At 37.2% G+C, this 20,080-nt stretch overlaps 1 pseudogene; it reads left to right on the top strand.

The window, feature by feature from the left end:
* The first annotated feature begins 2,105 nt into the window (after window positions 1-2,105).
* LOC101043939 (small ribosomal subunit protein mS33 pseudogene) lies at window positions 2,106-2,423 on the top strand (annotated as a pseudogene).
* Window positions 2,424-20,080: the final 17,657 nt, after the last annotated feature.

Raw genomic sequence — 20,080 nt, 5'->3', positions numbered from 1 at the left:
AGAGGGTCTCACAACCAGACAGCAAATTAGAAGCACCATGAGAAGACTTTTAAAATATCAACACCAGGGTCTCGTCTCTAAATATTAGATTTGATTGTTCTGGGGTGGGGCATAGTCATCACTATTTTGTTAACTTCTCAAGTGATTTTTGTATATATAGCCAATTTCTTTAAATTGCTTTAAAGCAATTCAGGGAAAAAAATCAGAGAATTAGCTTTAGAAACTGAGAAAAGTGGTAATGATATCTCTCCTAAATAAGTGACGTGCTAGAACATGCTCAAAGTTTGTAAAATCATTATCTAAACACAGTAATTATTTCCATACTGGTCTGCAGAGTCAGTGTCATTTTAATCAGAAGCTAAGAAGAATTGTTTATAAAACTTGACAAGCTCATTTGAAGATTTTTGTGAAAGAGAAAGGAATACAAAATAACCAAAGTACTCACAAATAAAGAGGGGGAAATTCTCCCCTCACCAAATAACTATACTAAGAAACTATAAGAATGAAGATGGTAGAATGAGAGGCTGGGAAAGACAATTGGCAAATAGAACAGAGAATATAGAAGGAAATTCATGACTAAGTAAAACATAAATATGCAGTAGAGGTGTCATGGCAGATTGCTATGTATAGAAACCAAAAATTGTTATTTTTATGGAAAAATAGAAAAAATGATTAAAAACATTCCTATATCACACAATACATAAAAATCCATTTCAGATGATAAAAGACATAAACGTCAATAGAATTTTAACAATTTTAGAGAAAAGAATATATAATCTTAAATTAAGGAAAGATTTCTTTCTTTCTCAGCTCACTGCAACTTCCGCCTCCCAGTTTCAAGATTCTCCTGCCTCAGCCTCCCAAGTACCTGGGATTACAGGTGCCCACCACCACGCCTGGCTAATTTGTTTGTACTTTTAGTAGAGATGGGGTTTCACCATGTTGGCCAGGCTGGTCTCGAACTCCTGACCTCAGGTGATCTGCCAGCCTCAGTCTCCCAAAGTGCTGGGATTACAGGTGTGAGCCACCATGACCAGCCAAGATTTCTTAAATAAAACATTAAAAGGTGTTAATCATAAAAACAAAGTTAATAATTCTTTTTGTGGGGAAGACAGGGCCTCACTCTGTTTCACAGGCTGGAGTGCAATGGCACAGTCACAGCTCATTGCAACATCCTGGGCTCAAGTGATCCTCCCACCTCAGCTTCCCAAGTAGCTAGAACTACAGGCATGCAACATCACACCCAGTGAATTGTGTGTGTGTGTGTGTGTGTGTGTGTGTGTGTGTGTGTGTGTATGTATATATATATACATTTTTGTAGAGATGGGTTTTGCCATGTTGCCCAGGCTGGTATCAAACTCCTGGGCTCAAGCTATCCATCACTTCAGCCTCCCAAAGTGCTGAGATTACAGGTGTGAGCCACCACACCATGCCTGAATTAAATCTTTTTTTAGAAAAAAACAAACAATATACATAAAAAGTTGACAAAAACATAAACAAGTATTTCTAGAAAAAAGAATTTCCATAGTCAATAATATGGAAAGATGTTCAAACTTATTATAATGAGGATAATGAGATCAAAATTAGAAATCATATTTGATTAACAAATATTAAGAAATCTGATCATTCAAAGTGTTGGATGTCTTATACCTGCACTGAAAATATATAAATTCATTTGACCACTTTAGAGGGCAATACAGTATTATATATATATTTTCGTATCCTATGACTGCAATTTTATTTCTTGATACAGGGCAACAGAAATTGTTCTACACGTGCTTCAGAATAGATGCATAAAACTATTCATAGAAAAATGTTTATAACAGCAAAAATCTGGAAAAAAATTTAAAAATCTGTAATGGAAAACATATAAAGAATTGTGGTGATGGGGGAAAAAGGTCAGGTCCAGAAGCAAGGTTTCACCATGTTGCCTGGGCTGGTCTTGAAGGCCTGGCCTCAAGCAATCCTCCCACCTCAGCTTCTCAAAGTTCTGGGATTATAGGCATGAGCTATCATGCCCAGCTTTCTCTGTTCATGGATCTTGAAATAGGCATTAAAACTTTCTTAATTTAAACACAGAACTCTAACTCTTTGCTACTCAGGAAATGTCCTCTTTTTTAGAATATGCCTTGCTCATGTCTCTCCTCAGTGCCCGGCTATTTGGTGAAGTTGCCAGGCCTACTGATTCCAAGTCTATGAAAGTGGTGAAACTGTTTAGTGAACTGCCCTTGGCCAAGAAGAAGGAGACTTATGAGTGGTATCCAGATCACCACACCTACTCTGGACTCTGCGGACACTGACTTCTGGGACTCTACAGAGATGAGCATCAGGATGTTATGGATGAGCAAAAACAACTAAAAAAGCTTCTTGAAAAGGGGAAACCAAAGAAAGGAGAAGGGAAAAGAGCAGCAAAAAAGAAATAGTGTTGGTTCCTCAAGAGGGAGAATTTCTTCCCCAGTGGCCGAGAGAAGAAAGTGTATTTACTGTCTTCCTACATATTGGAGGAATGTCATCTTCCTAAATAAAGGTTATTTGGAGGAACACAGTCATGTCCTTGTGGAAATCTAATCCGATTAAATTGTGGCTGGCTTCTTGAACACATTCTACCTATGTAAAATTATTTCGGCCTTGGTTGGCCATGTAATGTGACGTTTACCTAGTTCTCTAGGGAAATTGATACATTTCTTAAAAAATAATTGTGGTATATTCATGATGTGGAATATTATGCAACAACGAACATTAAAGAGTAGTTACTTGCCACAACACACATGCAAGAATTAACATGTTGACTGAAAGCACAAGTCTCAGAAGCCCACGTGAAGTGTGACACTCTTAAATAAAGCTCAAAAACAATCAAAGGTAAATCATATGCTGTTAGGCCTTAAAATCTGTGTAATCAAACTAACTATAAAAGTAAAGGAATGATCAACACAACTGTCAGGATAGTCACTACTTCACCATAAGATAGGGAGACAGCACATGGGTTGTCATTGATAATATGTTGATGTAAGGTGTTGATAATATTTTAGTTCTTAGGTGGATTCTGATGTTCACAAAACAAATTGCATGAATCAACAAGAGAGACATGCAATAATAATTGGTTGTGAACCAAGAATTATAATAAATCCAATTCTGTGGACTTAATTAATCAGTATAATTTCTAGTGTTATTTTTAACTCTTAGGAACCACTAAGGTGATATTAAGACTATTGGCAATTTTATTTATATACTTCCTGAGATTAAGAATGGCAGTCGAAGAGCCAGATGCTATGGCTCATACCTGTAATCCCAGCACTTTGGGAGGCCGAGGTGGGCAGATCACTTGAGCTCAAGAGTTTGAGACCAAATGGGGCAATATGGTGAGACCCCCATCTCTATTAAACACACACACACACACACACACACACACACACACACACACACACACACACAAAGACTTAGCTGGGGATGTTGGTGCATGTCTGTGGTCTGTGGTCCCAGCTACTTGGGAGGCTGAGGTAGGAAGATTGCTTGGGCCCGAGAGCTGGCGTTGCAGTGAGCCGAGACTGTGCCACTGCTCTCTAACCTGGGCAACAAAGCGAGATCCTGTCTCAAAAAAAAAGAAAAAAAAATGAGCAGCAGTTAATGTAGATGCATCGGTATTTGTTGAAAGCAGAATATATTAATGTATTTACTTATTGCTTGAAGGATGGTTTGAGACATTTTGGTCTCAAAAAGCAGAACACACAATATACAATGTCTTGAGAATGTGAAAGATCCAAACTTCTCATAACTTGAAAATTCCTGAGGTAATCAAACTCAGGCTCTGTTTTGCCTTCAAGTCTCTGCAATTCTTTCAGCAACACCTTTCTCCTTTTGCTAGCCTCATCCTCAGGTATTTTTTTTTTTTCTTATGGTTTCAAGACTTGCATCCACAGGAAATGTCATTCAGAAGAAAAAATTCCCAAACCACAAATAAAGGTTTCAGCTAGAAAACACCACACACAAACTCTGGTGTACCTGGCCATGCCTGAGCCAATCCCTGTAGGAAATGGAGGGATTGATCAATACGACTGTCAGGATAGATGAATCTCTTGAGTCAAGGGTTGATGAAAGGCAATATCCCATAGACTCTGAACTACTGGAGTTCTATTAGGAAACAGGAAAGGGAAATGCATGCCAGAAAAGTACCAAAATATTCACTGCATTTAATTAGGAGTTAATTAGAAATCAATCATTTTTTAAATATCCAAATTAAAATTAATGGTGGAAATTTTTAATATATATCATATATTCATTCTTTAGGAGTCTCTTCTTTAATAGTATCATATAATTCAATTCCTCTCTTTTTATTTTTTATTTAATTTTTTATTTTATTTAATATTCTGAGGAAGTGAATTTGACTATAAGAACCAGCATTTCAAGCCTGCAAAGCAGTGATTACACAATTCACTTTTACTAGCCAAAATGCAAAGAGATCCCAAAACCCTCTCTTACTTAAGAAGCTTTAATAATACTAATTTTTAAACCATAAAAGAAAGTACATAGTGTTTAAGAAGACAATTTACTAGCCTTCTAGAGGAGTTTCTAATAAAAAGCTGTTCTGCAAATGAAAAGGGAAATAACATAATGTACTTAGACTTCCAGATTTCAATGGAGTTTCTTCCGTCACAGATTATTTCCTACTTGATCTTCACAAGCCAGTGTTTGCTATTTACTTTAAGTTTTTGAAAAATTATTGCTTTATACCTAAATAACTACATTCGCAAATGCCGTCTCCATGAAATACGATGGTCCATCATCAGATAATTAACGCAGCACAGCAACTGTGTGTCTCAAGTGGTTGCTGTTCAAGGTTAGCCTCATTGCTTTGACATCATAAAATGATAGCGTACCACGTTTCAAAGGTCCTGTTTTAATTAAAATATACAGGCATTGCTAATAGGAATGAAATGTCATCAGACCTGAAAATCTCTGTGCAAACATTTTCAGTGCTATTCTGCACTATAACACCACACTGCATTGTCAGTGAGGCAGACAGAATAATAGTGCCTAAAGATGTCTATGTCCTAATCCCTGGAACCTAAGAGCTTGGTACCCGATGTGGCAAATGGGACTTTACAGCTGTGATTCAGTTCAAGACCTTGAAATGGGAAGATTATCCTGGATTATCTCGGTATGCCTTCCCGACATAATCACATGGGTCTTTAAAAGCAGAGAATCTTGCCTGGTTGTGATCAAAGAGTGATTTCTACCCAAGAAGAATCAAGGGGATGCAGAAATTCTGGCTCTGAAGATGGAAGAAGGAGTCCAGAAGCCAAGGAATGTGGGCAGCTTCTGGAAGCCAGAAAAGGGAAGGAAACAGATTTTCCTCTAGAGCCTTCCTAAGGAAGGCAGCCCTGCCAAAACTTTGATTTTAGCCCAGTGAGACCTATGTCAGACTTCCGGAACCAGAAGACAATGAATTTGAGTTGTTTTAAGTCATGAGTTTGTGGTGATTTGCGACTACAGCAATAGGAAATGAATACAGTCAGCAAATACTGCAATATTTAAAGTATATTCAAAATGTTAAATATGTACAAATTACCTCTCATTTAAATGAGGTTTTACATACCTCATATGTTGATTGTGACATTTGCTTTTAATTTCTTCTGCAAATTCTCAGCTCCTCCGTTAAAAAAGACAGAATTTCCTTTAATAGGATTTATTAGAGTAAACCCTTTTTGAATATTCTTTATTTCTCAATCTAATGAGATTAATCATAATTAAGTAACTTTGAAATACCATTTCTGTAGTTCCTTCCGCGCTTAACTATAGCGCTTGATTCTGTTCTTCAAGAATAAATTTTGAAGTGTGCCTCCTGGTGGGTAAAAGAGACTTCTAATGAAGCATAAGTCAGCAGGCAAAGTGCTGAGCTCTAACCCTTTACTGATTTTCCATATCATGGAAAGAACAACCCTAAAATCTGAATTCAGTTACTTTGCAGAATCTGCTCCAACCCAGGATATAAAACAACATCACACCCAGGGATTGCTACTGACATGTGGTACCTCTTGAGCAGAAGTGTGGGAAGCTGATCTTGACCACAGTACTTGGTGTGTACCCTGTTGTTATTGTTGTCATGTGCTAAAGGACTGTACCCTATCACCTTGGCTCCCACTTCATTTCTGCATTACTCACCCCACCTGCAAGGCTTGGCCCACAGTGACTTCCATGCCAAGTCTCCTCCTAGTTACACCCTGCTTGCTATTTCTAAATTGTTTTGCTTCCTTCTAGAAAACGTAGACAGTAGGGTATAGGTGTTTTGCCCACATCTGCGTAATGTAAACTGTGTATGTATATATACAGTTGTTTCCAGGAGCCCATCTCTGTGGGATAATGGGTAATTCAAATGCCTACCAGACTGAAAGCAACTTTTGTATACTTGGCTTCTGAAAGAGCTGCTGCTTCCCTCTTGCATGTAATAAAACTGTGATATACATCTAAGTGTATGCATATTTGTTTATATCTTAGTATATAGCAACTGCAAGAAAGATAGAGACCACAGACAAGTTCTAGGACTTGCTCTAGAGAAAATATATATACTTATGCTATTTTGTCAGCCTCTTTAATCACCTGTATCATGGCAGAAGAGATAGCCTGACTAAATAAGACTCTATTCATAAAATCTGCACATTGTTTTTCGTAGTAAAAAACTGCATTTCTGGACTTTTTTCTGATTGTACAAGGGTGACTTTTTAGAACAATACAAAAAATTAGAAGATACCCACTTTAAAAAAAAGCATGAAATTTTACCCCTCTGAGATTACTTCCAATAATAGCATAGAATATGCTGTGTCTTGTTTTTATTTATTTATTTATTTATTTTTCAGACAGAGTCTTGCTCTGTCACCCAGGCTAAAATGCAGTGGCTCCATCTTGGCTCACAGCAGCCTTCCACCCTCAAGTGATTCTTGTTCCTCAGCCTCCCAAGTAGCTGGGATTATAGGTGCATGCCATCACGCCCAGCTAATTTTTGTATTTTTTTGGTAGAAAAAGGGTTTCGCCATGTTGCCCAGGCTGGTCTCAAATTCCTGGTCTACAGCAATCCACCCACCTTGGCCTCCCAAAGTGCTGATATTACAGGCTTGAGCCACCATGCCTGGCCACGCCATGTCTTTAGACACAAGCAGATATAATTTTTCATAAATGAGTAAATGAGATATCAAGATTTTTGGTTTTATTATGGATGCTTTTAACGTTTTAAATGTTTTAAATTCAGGTATTGTTGTTTTCATTGTTCTTGTTTGGATTTCTCATTCCTTCTCTCTAATTTTTACATTTCCCCATTAACATATAACAGTCATATATATGTATGTATATGTGTATATGTTCCTGAATTTTGGTAGTGTTTTGTGCTGCTAAAAGTCAGGACTTGGAGGAGATGGGATGTTTGCTTAAAAAAATACTTCATTGAGTTTTCAAAATGCAAAGTTTAGCCTGATGTCTAGTATTGATTGAGAGAGGAGAGTTTCTCTGCCTAGAGGAGAATAATTTAGAAAAAGAGTTAATGATTTTTGGCTATAGAGGGAACAGAAGGTTTCCAAAGTGAAGAGAGAGACCTGAAAAAGTGGAGGTTTGACAGGGCCCATCTGGATCAGGTGGGGCGGAAACCCAGCCCGCGAGAATGTCCTCTCAACAGGCACAGCCAATGGACAAGGGTGGCAGGGAGAGCTTGTCTGTGACACTCTTTCGTCTGTACCCTGCTGCCTTGTAATTCTACCTTATCACCCACCATTTTCAGGAAAACTCTGTTGCACAGTCAACAGCCACATGATGTCAGGGACAAGAACAGTGAAGAGATCCGTGCAGTAAGAAAACTCAGTGGAATAAGAAAAGTGGGAACCGTGGCAAGGCTGAATTTAAAAATTCTGTAGAAGCAGGAAATGATAGTAAAGAAATTGCCCTCCAAGAATGCTCAGAAATTCTGGAAAGGAGTGGCCCTGTAGAACATGGAATGAGAATGATGCTTTGAGGGGTAAAGGAAAATGTTAAAAAAGGGAACTCCAGGACTCAGGAACACTGGGGAGGCTGACAATTTTGATAAAACCTTCTTTAGTGTGAATTTTCGTAAAGACAACTACCAAGTCTGTGGTAGCCTATATATCATCATATCTTCATTATATTGCCATGGAAATGTCTACGTAAAGTTCTGTTTTTATCATATTCCAGAACAAAAGTGGGTCTTTTTTTCTTTTTTGACAATTTGGTAGGTAAGACATCACATACAATGGTAGAATAGATTTGCAGTTCATTGATTTCTAATGAGGTTGAAAATCCTTTTTTTTTTTAATTTCCACTTCGGTGAATTTAGATATTATAATTCTGAATTCAATCATTGGGTAATAGCCAGCTAATCTAGTTATCTTCCTATAAAAATATTCTACATTTTTTAACTTGTAATTTTATAAACGTAGTAAAAAGGACATTTTTAAAAGTAGGACCAAACTTATATTGCAGGATGAGAAGAGATTTATTTTACTACACAGCTGGTTTAAACATACTTATTTGTAACAAACAACAAATAATTTTTTAAAGTAAATTTTCAATTAATTTCTTATTGGTATGTGTTGGAAAGTTGGAAACCCCAAGGTAGATGTGGCAAATAGAATGAGTTGCCTGTATTCTGGTCAAGTTGGGATCTCTTTTCTTTTCTTTTTTTTTATTTGTTTGTTTTTTGTTTTTTGTTTTTTGTTTTTTGTTTTTTGTTTTTGAGACGGAGTTTTGCTGTTGTTACCCAGGCTGGAGTGCAATGGAGCCATCTCGGCTCACCGCAACCTCCGCCTCCTGGGTTCAGGCAATTCTCCTGCCTCAGCCTCCTGAGTAGCTGGGATTACAGGCACGCGCCACCATGTCCAGCTAATTTTTTGTATTTTTTTAGTAGAGACGAGGTTTCACCATGTTGACCAGGATGGTCTCGATCTCTTGACCTAGTGATCCACCTGCCTCGGCCTCCCAAAGTGCTGGGATTACAAGATTGGGGATCTCTTTTCTAATACAGTTATATTCTGCCTCTTTTGGATTCTGCATTTGAAGACGGGTTAAAAGGGATTGAATTCTGCCCTGTTTTCTGGGGGGGGGGGGAATCTTTTCCAAGTTAGGGCTTGGGCCAAAATACAGACAGATTTTCTATGGCTCAAAAACACAAAGCCCAGGAACCTCCCTGTATAATATAGTAACTGTTCTCCTCCAGTTCAGGATGTATTCGTCAGCTTGGGTTGCTATCCCAAAGAAACACAAGTTGTGTGGCTTATTTATAGACATTTATTTCTCATAGTCCTGGGGGCTGGAAGTCTAAGATCAGGGTGCTGCCAGGACTGGCTTCTGGTAAAGCCTCCCTTTCTTGTTTCCTGATGGCTGTCTTCTGACTGTGTCCTCACATGGCCTTTGCTTTTACATGCAAACAGGCGGGTGGGGAGGTCAGGGGCGAGGTCTCTGGAGTCTCTTCCTCCTCTTTTGAGAACACCAATCATAAAAGATTTGGGTCTCACCCACCTTCATTTAACCTTGATTACATTCTCAAAGGCATTGTCCTCAAATACAATCATACTGGAGGTTAAAGCTTCACATGTGAATTGTGGGGAATGCAAGTAAGTTCACAGCACAGGAGCTCAAGTTTTACTGTTGATCCCCCATCCAGGAGTATGTAGGTTATGCTGTAGCAGCAGCGTATTGCGCCGAGATATAAGGTGGATTTCCAGGATCTCAACTGTCATTGCTGGTTTTCATTGGGAAATATATAATTCCAGACTGGGGGATAAATCAATGGGATAAATAACACATAATCCCGCATTAACAATCAAGTACTGTGTATGTGATAAATGAAACACACTGCGCGAGAGTTATTAAGCAAAATCAGAATAAACATATTTTAAAAATCACTCCTACATACCGAAGCTAAGTATTTCAAAGTTAAGACTACAAATTGAAAATGGCTTAAAAGATTGGGCTTTTGTTAATATATTGGTGCATTAAGAAAACCATCAGTAAACATTCCACCCAGGAGTTTTACCTTTAGTTCTTCTGACATTTGCAAAGGTCCCCTCCTCCCTTCTCTTTTTATTATGAGTTAGGGGCTTTCCAGCGGCAAGGAAGCTTTGAAGTTTCATATCTTTCTAGGACTACTGACTTCCTCTGGAGATATCTCCTTAAATCCTCTTTGAGAATATGCTGCTCAGAGCTTTTGTTCTATATAATCACTCCCTGTTAGAAAGAATAAACTCAAGACCAAGCAACCTGGCTGGGTGCTTAAAGCCGGTTTTTGCAGCTAGATACCACCAGGTGTTGTAGGATTCTGAGAGGAGAGAGAGAGAAGCTCCCCCTGCCCCACCCCATGCCAGACACACACAGCCCTGAGAAGGAGCAGTTTTCACCAGCAGTATTTTTGCTTGGAATCATCACGACAATATACATCAACAGGCAGGGAGACAGGAATAGGCAGCTGCGTCAGGAAAGAACGTTGAGAGCTGATGTGTGTGTGGCTGCATGAATGGATGCACATGTGTATGGATGGGTGGAGGGATGTGTATGTCACACAGACACACACACTCACACACCCTTAAGAGTTTTATATGTTCTTAAGTGCATCTCTTAATTTTTCTTCCTTTCAATACTATTTACCACCTCATAGAGCTCTCACAGGAAAACAAATACCAACAAATTGTTCTGATTATCTCTGAGGCTTCTTTAAATGTTTAGTTCTACTTTTATTTTACTATGTAAAATCGAAATTGATTTGGTATTTCAAAGGCATCTGAGCACTTTCCACCCAGGTCCTGTATGTTATCCCTTCGTTTATGAACTTTTAAGATCTCTAGACAATTTCAGAGCCTTTGAGTTACATTCTGCAACCTAACTTCGGCTATTGACAAAAGAATGAATCATTAAATATTGGCCCGAGAAGGCTGATTCTAACAGTTTCAATAAGTTTTTCTAATCTGATACAACAGTAGTGATATAGATTTTTATATAATTTGTTCATTTTTATATAATTTGTAAATTTTTATATAATTTTGCTTTATCTGAGGATAAAGCAAAACTTTTATGCCTTTTTGAAATGCCATTATAAAACAAAATTAAAGAACACTTTGTAATCCTAACTGGGAATGCCAAAAATTTGATATAATGTCTAACTCCAGATGTCGTTTTCTACTATTAAGAATGTGTTGTAGGCCCGGGCGTGATGGCTCAAGCCTGTAATCCCAGCACTTTGGGAGGCTGAGACGGGTGGATCACGAGGTCAAGAGATTGAGACTGTCCTGGTCAACATGGTGAAACCCCGTCTCTACTAAAAATACAAAAATTATCTGGGCATGGTGGCATGTGCCTGTAATCCCAGCTACTCAAGAGGCTGAGGCAGGAGAATTGCCTGAACCCAGGAGGCGGAGGTTGCGGTGAGCCGAGATCGCGCCATTGCACTCCAGCCTGGGTAACAAGAGCGAAACTCCATCTCAAAAAAAAAAAAAAAAAAAAAAAGAAAGAATGTGTTGTGCTACCACTAATTCTACAGAGAAGTGACCCATCTTAGAGATACTGTGAAATGTAGAACAGAAGTGACCCAGAGCTCAAGGCATTGTTATCCATCCACAACTCTCAAGTCCACTGTTCAGAGTGTCCTGCAAAATGGGTAGTCTTTCTCCAAAGCAAATTCTACTTGGGCTGAGCCTCTCTTTTAGCTTTTTAGCAATCATTGCATCTAGAATAATAAGCTTTTGGCTTAATGTTATTTTAGGTCATCTCAGGCTTTCTGTACATTGTAGAAGACTAAACTCCTAATAAGAGAATCTTTTAGACTACCACCAACTACACTATCAAGGACCTTTTAAACTGGGGTATGTCATTCCTGAGGACTGGCCAAACTTTCACTGGTTACTTCTGAAAACTGCTTTTCTTCCATTATGGCATATTAGAGATCTAAATGGGCTCTGCTTCGCTTGACTATCATGTACACTAAGATATAGTGTTAAGAAAACAAAAGCATGATGAGTAAGTAGAATAGAGAAGAATTTTGGAGCAATGAAACTACTCTGATACCAAAACAGTGGATATATGTCATTATACATTTGTCAAAACCCATAGAATGTACAACACCAGGTGTGAACCTCACTGCAAGCAATGGACTTAGGTGATAATGATGTGTCAACAAAAGATCATCCTTTGTAGGGAATGTCCCACTGTAGAGGGGGATGTGGATGATGGGAAGGCTGTAGGTGTGTGAAGGCAAAGAGTATGCTGGAAATCTGAACTTTCTGCTAAGTTTTGCTGTGAACCTAAAATTATTCTCAACTATAAAGTGTATTTTTTAAAAAAACAGATATGATACAAAAAATATATATGTTTTTACTTTTCTTCAGTTCCTGTCACACAGCTCCTGAATCCCTTGGAATTTGGTGAATAATAGGAGGGTCTTTTTTATTCACAAATATACCCATATTTAAATCAATAGAGCAAGGTAATATGAGTTGTAAATATACATGCACCCAATATCATAGAACCTAAATAAGTAAAGCAAATATTAATAGATCTGAAAATTGAGACAGGCTACAATATAATAATAGTAGGGGACTCCAACACCACCACATTTTGAGCAGTGCACAGATCACCTAGCCATAAAATCAGTAAGAAATCATTGGGCTTAAATGACTCTATACCAAATAGTACTAACAGACATATATAAAACATTCCCTCCAATAGCAGCAAAATAGAGTCTTCTCAAGTGTACATAGAACATTCTCTAGTATAGATATTAGGTTAGGTTACAAAACAAGTCTTAACAAATTTTTAAAGACTGAAATTATATCAGGTATCTTTTCTAACCCTGAAACTAGAAACCAATAATAAGATGAAGTTCAGAAAATTCACAAATACATGGAAATTAAACAACATGCTCTTGACCAACAAATGGACCAACAAAGAAATTAAAAGAGAAATGTAAAACTATATTGAGACAGATGAAAATGGAAACATAACATGTCAAAACTATGGAATACAGCAAATGCAGTTCTAACAAGAAAGTTAGAACTATAAATGTATTACATCAAAAACTATAAATGTATTACATCAAAAAATAAGCAAGGTCTCAAATATCTTAACGTTGCACCTCAAGAAATTAGAAAAACAAGAACAAACTAAGCCTACAGTTAGTAGAGGGAAGGAAATAATAAAACTAGAATAGGAGTAAATAAAACAGACTAGAAAAACAATTTAAAAGCTCCATGAAATTAAGTAAGTTTTTTTTTTCTTTCTTTTTTTTTTTTTTTTACAGAGACGGGATTTTGCCATGTTGGCCAGGATGGTCTTGATTTCTTGACCTTGTGATCTGCCTACCTTGGTCTCCCAAAGTGCTGGGATTACAGGCATGAGTCACTGTGCCAGGCCAAGTTAGTTTTTTAAAAAGATAAAATCAATAAACATTTAACTATACTAAATAGAAAAAAGAAAAAAAAACAGATTCATGAAATTAGAAATGAAAAAAAAAAAAAGACATAACCCCAGATATCATAGAACTACTATAAATAACTATACACTAATCAACTCAAAAACCTAGAGAAAATGGATAAATTCCTGGACATATACAACCAACCAAGATTGAATTATTAAGAAATAGAATATCTGAAAAAAATCAATAATGAGTAAAAATATTAAATCAGTAATAAAATGTCCCTAATGAAAGAAAAGCCCAGAACCTGATGCTTTTACTGCTAAATGTTACCAGACAGTTAAAGAACTAATACCAATTCTTCTCAAAGTCTTTCCATAAATTAAAGTGGAGAAAATATCTCCAAACTCACTTTATTTGGGTAGTCTACGATGAAATAAAAGCCAGATAAGAGCAATACAACAAATAAAACTACAGACTGATATTTTTTAACGAAAATAGATGAAAACATTCTCAAAAAGCATGCTGGAAAACTGAATTTAACAGCACAATAAAAATATCTTTCATCAGTATCAAGTGGGATTCATCCCAGGGATGCAAAAATGGTTCAGCATATGCAATCTAGAAATGTAATATAACACATTAACAGAATAAAGGACAAAGACCATATGATTATGTCAATAGATGCAGAAAAAGCATTTGACAGAATTAAACATCCTTTTATTATACAAATGCCCAACAAATTAGACATAGAAGGATGTAACTCAACACACTAAAGGTCATATATGATGATCCTACAACTAATATCATACTCACTGGTGAAAATTTGAAAGCTTCTTCTCTAAGATCAGGAATCAGACATGGATGTTCATTCTCATCACTTCTATTCAACATAGTACTGGAAGGTCTAACCCAAGCAATTAGGTAAGAGAAACAAATAAAAGACATCCAAATTGGAAAAAAAAATTCTTTTAATTGCCCGTTTGCAGATGATATAATTTTATATTTCAGAAATCCTAAAGACTACATCAAAAAATTGTTAGAATTAATATTCAGTACACTTGCAGCTCATAACACCAACATACAAAAATCAATAGTGTTTCTATATACCAACAGCAAACCATTTGAAAAAGAAATTAATAAAACAATTTAATTTTCAATACATACAAAAAAAACTACAAAATATTTAGGAATAAATTTAACCAGAGAGGTGAAAGATCTTTCCACTGAAAACCATAAAACATCAATAAAAGAAATTAGACAAGAATCAATGGAAAGATATCCCATGTTCCTACTCAGAAGAATGAATATTATTAAAATGTTCTCACTACTATTATTAAATGAGGACTTACTACCAAAAGTGATGTACAGGTTCAACATGATCACTATCAAAATATTATTGTACAACATGATGACTACAGTCGGTAACAATATAATGAATTCTCGAAAAATGCAAAGAGAATCAATTTTAAATATTCTCACCACAAAAATGATAATTTTGCAAAATAATGCATAAGTTAATTAGCTAGATTTAGTCATTCTGCAATATACATATATTTCAAAACATCATTTTGTACACAATAAATACATACAATTTTATCATCCTATTAAAAATCAAACTTACAAAAAGAGCCCCCTTGGATACACCTGAATTTATGCTATTGAGACGGCTTTGAGTGGGGCTCCTAGATTGCCTCAGGATGGGCCTTGTCACCATAAAGACCAAATCATTTGAGCTGGAAATTTCAGTTCTACCCACCAACCTAATGAGGTGGGAGGAAGCCCATAGACTGAGTTATAAACACTCTTGAACAATGAGATTCAGATAGTGTCCCAGTTGGTGAGCACACTGAGGTCTTGAGAGGGCAGTGCACCCAGACAGGACACAGAAGCTCTACACTACCCTCCACCCCAGCAACTCACCTTTTGCATCTCTTCTATTTGTCTGTTACTGGCTTGTGGCCTTTATAATAAGCCAGTAAATGTCAATTAAGTGTTTTCCTGAGTTCTGAGAGATATTCTAGTAAATTATCAAACCTCAGGAAAGGATTATGAGAAACTTTGTTTTTTGGCCAGTTGGTCAGAGATACCAGAGGCCCGGGACTTCAGACTGGTATCTGCAATGGGGGAGTCTGCTGGCACCACAGGACCCGTTAGCATGGGGGTCTCCCACTAACGCCAGAGCCCTTTAACATATGGAGTCTGCCCCTAACTCCAAGTATATAGTATCAGACTGGAACTGAATTGTAGAATACTTGGTGTCAGAGGATTTGGGAATCTCGCAGTAGGTAAATACAATTGAGAAGTGGTTAAATGAAGTTGGACATGAGCGTTAAATACAAAATTAACCTTAGTGTATTCAGTTTTAGGGCATCAAAGACATAAAGAAAAAAGGCTTCTCATGATCCAGGACCACTCCTAAATCAAGATGAAGAGCAAACTGCAAATCAATGCAGTAATGTTTTATCTAGAATACAACTAGACAAATAGGCTGTCTTTATCAGGTCTAACCTAGCCCTTTTCTAGTATTCACATCCAAAGACTGTATAGACAGAATGCACGATTCTCTTCGTGGTAACTGAATGAATTCACAGGCACTACAGTGAATTTCATTCAGTGTTTTCTCTAGCAGAAAGTATGATTCATAGTCATCCTTTATACACATATAATACTTTTTATTTACAGGCACTTTTATATCCATTATTTCATCTGATCTCACTTATTTGCAACCAGTGCTGCTCCTGAATTTTGAATGTCATAAATCAAATTCAGAATTCTAGGTGAAACTCAAGAAGAAATTCATTGCTCTGTCAGGTGTTACGTTGCCTGAGTAGCAGATATACATAAATGAACAAGCTGGGTGGTCCCATTCATTTTGCTGATTTTGTGCTGTGCCTTTGCAAAACTGAAATTGTAATTTAAGAGGCCTATCGCACAGCTTCAGAACAGCAAGACATTATTTGTTTCAAACTCAATTTGCTCCTGTGTTTTCAGCCCAAAGTCAAATGCAAACATCCCCTAGTATCCTATTTATGACAAAAAAAAATCATATTCAAAAAAGTCTCTGCAGATGATCAATGATGAAAGATGTTATTAGCATAGGTGGTTAAAATAGAGGAGAAAGAAAATATTCTTAGTAATTCCAAACACTTTGAAAGAGAGGGCAATACGGAGCGTCATTCTTAGATTACTGGGGAATAAAATCATATGCTTCCAGGACTAATTCAGTAAAGATGAAATCTAAATAAAAGGAGACTTAAAAAAAAGTCAACGACTAAATTTTTTTCACTCACATTAAGAGGAACCACTAATAGCCCCATGCTTGAGATGAGGAAATATTAATAGATGTCAACCTGAGATCATCAAAGGGTCAGAATGTAGTTTAAAGAGAGTTTATTGAAGCACAAAGGTTGAGGTTGCGGCACAGGACACACTTCCAAGTTGCCTTGTGGGGTGCTCTGGAGAACAAAAGAGAGGCTTAAGTTTATAAAGATAAAAATGATCAATCAGTAGAGGGGGTGATTACAAAAGTTGTTCATCAGGAATTCTTACTGGTTTACATAAATGACATTGGTTTGTTGAACTACAGAATATTTGGCAATTGATGGCTTCTTGGTGTCAGTTAGTCTAGAGCAGGCGTCCTCAAACTACGGCCCGGCCCACCGGCAGCATGCGGTCCCCTGAGGCCATTTATCCGGCCCCCGCCGCACTTCAGGAAGGGGCACCTCTTTCATTGGTGGTCAGTGAGAGGAGCACAGTATGTGGCGGCCCTCCAACAGTCTGAGGGACAGTGAACTGGCCCCCTATGTAAAAAGTTTGAGGACGCCTGGTCTAGAGCCTGCATAGCAAGTGGCTTCAAGAGGTAATTCTTTAGCTCAAGGGAGAGTGAGATATAGGGACTATTATATTTTAAAAACTTTCTTGGGCCTGATCATTTAAAAGAGCTCTCATTCCTCTCATAAAAGATGTTTTTATTTTGTTTTTCAGAGACATCATCAAGCTATGGAATGTATTTCACCAGATACACAAAAGACAAAGTGTTGTAAACTAAAGTGCAAATGTGAGTCCTAGAAAATTCTTAGTCATCTTCACCTGAGCAAACAGTCAAAGGACACCAATTGTCAGCCAGTCACTGGGTTCCTGTACCAAATCCTTTGTTCCTAGGGGTTCCCAAGGACTTACATATCTTACAACAAATCTGACAAAGTGAACAAGCAAATACACACATTATTAATGTAAATGCATTTAAATCATTCAAAATATATGTACTGGAAATCAAAGCCCTATAATTTTAGTTATAATTTTTAGTACCCAACGAAGTGATCAAATCCATTAAAATTCCTCCGAATTAAGACAAATTCTGCATCTCAAAAACCATGAAGAAGCTGCAGAAGCTTAAAGAAAGGAATTCTAATATGAAAATTTAACTCTAGATCCAAGTCACTTCTGGCCTGACAGAGCTGAGCAGGCTTCTCTTCTGAGTGACACCAAGAGAAAACCAGTACCTGCAGTCATCTGGGGTTCAAATCCCCAATCTGCCACTTAGTCTCAATCTGTAATTGATAATATGGTGAATTTTATTTTAGATAATGAAATGAAATAATACTAGTTTATAAAGTACTAACCAATTGAACAGTATTAATACCAAGAAGAAAAACAGAATATGGATCTATCCAGCTGTATTGAAGCTAGTATAAACTTAAGCATATCTAGAAGGCAGGAGGTGACATGAAGGACAATGTTGAGCATGGGTGCATCAACTATTTGCCAAGTGCCTATGATGTGCCGGGTAAATTACACAAGTCTACAACGATAAGCAGAACGAACAGAACCTTTGCTTTCAAGATGCTAACCATCTAATAATATCATATGACAGGTTTTCTGCAGAGTTTTGGGTTAATGGGTTGTCTGCTCAAAGGTTTGAAGAATATTGCAGTAAAAAATAATAGCTCTTATCCAGGTGTGGTGGCTCATGCCTGTAATCTTAGCACTTTGGTCGGGAGTTCGAGACCAGCCTGACCAGCACAGAGAAACCCTGTCTCTACTAAAAATACAAAAAAATTAGTCGGGCATGGTGGAGGGTGCCTGTAATCCCAGCTACTCAGAAGACTGAGGTAGGAGAATCACTTGAACCCAGGAGGCCGAGGATGCAGTAAGCTGAGATTGTGCCATTGCACGTCAGCCTGGGCAACAAAAACAAAACTCTGTCTCAAAAATAATAAATAAATAATAGCTTTCTTGGTGCCAGGCACTGCTCTAAGTATTTTACATATAATCACTTTTTAAAGCTTTCAATCCATCCAATTAGGTAACTGCTATTATTATCCCTGATTTTACTGACAGGCACAGAGAGGTTGAGTAGCTTGCTGAATTCACACACAGCAGGGTTTTTCAGAACTTTGCATTTTGAATTTCTTAAAAAGATTGGAGTACAAATATTTCCCAACTTTTTTGATCACAGAAAATTTTCTTTTTCTTTAATGGACCATTTCATAGAAACAATGTTTTAAAGGAAATACCAACGGAAAGATGACGTAACAAGCTAAAGGGAAAGAATAAAACTTTAATTCCAATTTTACTTTGATCTATGTCATCAGCCACATTGAAGGTTTAGTTTATTTCATTTCACTCATTTTGAGAAAGTTAAAGTTCTGATACACTACCTCTATTGTCTTGCCTTTGTGCTCAAGGATCAGACTTTCACTTCTAACGGATTTGGGACTGAAAATGGTACATAGATAGCACCATGAACCAGAAGTCAAAGCTGGCTTTTCAGCACACCTAGTAATGACTGCATCCTGGAGACCGATATCATTACAGAGCCATAACTTAGAGAAGAAAAGGAAATCTGACAAGTCTTTTTCATAACAAGATCAAAGAGATTGTGACAGATTGTGAAAATACAGCCTTATTTTTCAAGTTGCTAATTTGTCTTGTTGCTGCTTCCCCGAGAGAGGCTGCTTATGCAGGGCCCTTTCATAGAGGAAGTTTAACAAGTGGTTGATGATGCCCTTCCCAGCTGAATGGTTTGAATGGCTTGAATGGCTTAACCTTGGGTGAGCAAATATGGCTTTCATTGATTTGCAAGTGACAAGGTGCAAAGGGGAAAAGGAACATTTTTTTATTTAGTTAGAATCTGAGTTTTTAGCAACACAATCACAGGTCATTGTGGGTTTCTTGAAAGCAAAGTAGAAGGTAACATAGGCAATTATGTATCACCTATACTCAGCTCTCAAATCCAGTGAATAATACTTAAATTTGAATGTTCTTTATCCCTCTCCCAAATATAAATATTCTAAAAATAATCAATGACAAAGTGGTCAAATTGCTCATTACCTTGGTCAGACTTAAGCAGCTCCTTTTGTGACTCATATGCTTCTAGCACACATTTTAATAAAGATAAATTTCACAATACTGTACTGTGATTAATATAGTCCCTTTTCTGTACAACAGTTTAACAGAGGTCAAATTTGAGAAGGTTTTTTTAGAAAGTATTCCAAATGCATTAGATATCTCCAACCAAGAATTATGAAACCACAGTAATAATTAATATTCATAGATCCCTGTACTGTTTACAATATACAGGATGTGAGAAAATTGAGAATGCTGAAGGTAAGTGGATGAGAGGCCTCCTGACTGATGCTTCTGTTCTCTCAAAGAAAAATGAAGCAAGGTCGTTAGCAG

This window comes from Saimiri boliviensis, chromosome 5, assembly GCF_048565385.1.
Source record: "Saimiri boliviensis isolate mSaiBol1 chromosome 5, mSaiBol1.pri, whole genome shotgun sequence".
NCBI classification, from domain to species: domain Eukaryota; kingdom Metazoa; phylum Chordata; class Mammalia; order Primates; family Cebidae; genus Saimiri; species Saimiri boliviensis.
This window is presented reverse-complemented; position numbering and strand designations above follow the sequence as displayed.